The sequence below is a fragment of the Panthera uncia genome, chromosome B1, assembly GCF_023721935.1.
Source record: "Panthera uncia isolate 11264 chromosome B1, Puncia_PCG_1.0, whole genome shotgun sequence".
NCBI classification, from domain to species: Eukaryota; Metazoa; Chordata; class Mammalia; order Carnivora; family Felidae; genus Panthera; species Panthera uncia.
The window spans coordinates 184,198,757-184,200,214 of NC_064811.1; positions in this window are offsets into that span (position 1 = coordinate 184,198,757).

Genomic DNA, 1,458 nt, shown 5'->3' on the forward strand with positions numbered 1-1,458 from the left:
TGCGCCGGTCCTGGGAGGAGTTCCGGGACTCCGGGAGCCCCCGAGCCGCGGCCGCGAGGATGCCAGCGCCCTCCCCCAAGAGGACAGAGGTGGCGCCCGGGCCGCTCACTTCTTCCTCCTCCGGCAGGCCTCCCTACGGCGGGGACCCGGAGACCGGGGCTTCTCCCTGCGGCGGCCGCCCTGGGCCTCGGGACTAGGCTGGAGCCTCCCAGGCTCCCCAAACAGCAGCAGCCGGGTTGTTACTGCGCTGGGCACAAACCTACAGCCATGCACTCGGGCCTGTGTTTGGTCCAGGGGAAACTGACAGACGGGAACACAGCTCCTGGCTTCTATGGGGTGTTGCTGAATGTAAGTGAAGGCACTGGAGTGGGGAGGAGAAGAATGGGGGTGGAATTTGAGGCAGCTGCGTGTGGCCAGGGCGGGGCAGGGCTTTGGGCTTTAGGTCCCCGCTGCTGGTCACGCACGGGAGAACCGCAGCTACAGAGAACCGGCTATTTGAACATTGAAATAAAGAGGCATTTGGTTTGAAACTCAGCCTTTGGGGCTTATTTTTTTCCTGGCTGGGTCCCTGACCTCATGCTTCCTCGCGCAACGGGCAGGGTTCTACCCTTTGGGGCCTGGCTGCCTGCCTGCCTGCCTGCGGGGCTGCACCCCGGCTTCTCCATCACGCAGAGCGGCCTTCCGCTTTGATCTTGGTGGCAGCTTTAGGGGCAACATTCTTGGGAGCAGCGGTTTCCAGTTTGCATCCGGTGGCCCACTGAGACGAGGGAAAGCTGAGTAAGGTTGCTGTGATGCAAATATTTTCCACAATATCCTCGGGACCGTGAAAAGTCAGCAGCCAGAAAAACAAGTGAGAGGGGAAGGTCAAGGCCTTGGAAAGAGGCGGAGTAAGAGAAGCTGGGAAAGGTAGGGGGGAGTGGGGCGGTTGTAAGGGGATGGTAGTTGTAGTGAGCTCTTCAAGAGGGAATGAAGGCAAAGCACTGAGCCTGCAGAAGGAAAAGCAAAGTGGGAGGCTGGAATTCTGCCCAAGGACTAAGCTCCCTAACTACCAGTTCCCCTCTTTTCTTCAGGCAGCCTCGGTCCTGCCTTAACCTTAAAAATAAAACTCACTTATCTTAGCAGCAAAATGGGTATATTTGGAAACAGCAGAGAGTTGCAATTTTGAGACACAGCAGACAGCAAAACCATAGACAGGTGTGGAGAACAAAGAAGAAAAAACACTTAAAAAAAAAAGTCTATTTATTTTTGAGAGAGTGTGAGTGCTGCAGGGGCAGAGAGAGAGGACAGGGCAGAGGATCCGAAGTGGGTTCTGTGTGGACAGAAGGGAGCCCACTGTGGGGCTCCAACTCACAAACCTTGAGACTGTGGCCTGAGCCGAAGTGGGATACCCAAGGGCCTGAGCCACCCAGGGATCCCCAGAACGTTGTTTTATACAGGAGAGAGGGGATTGGGAGTGGC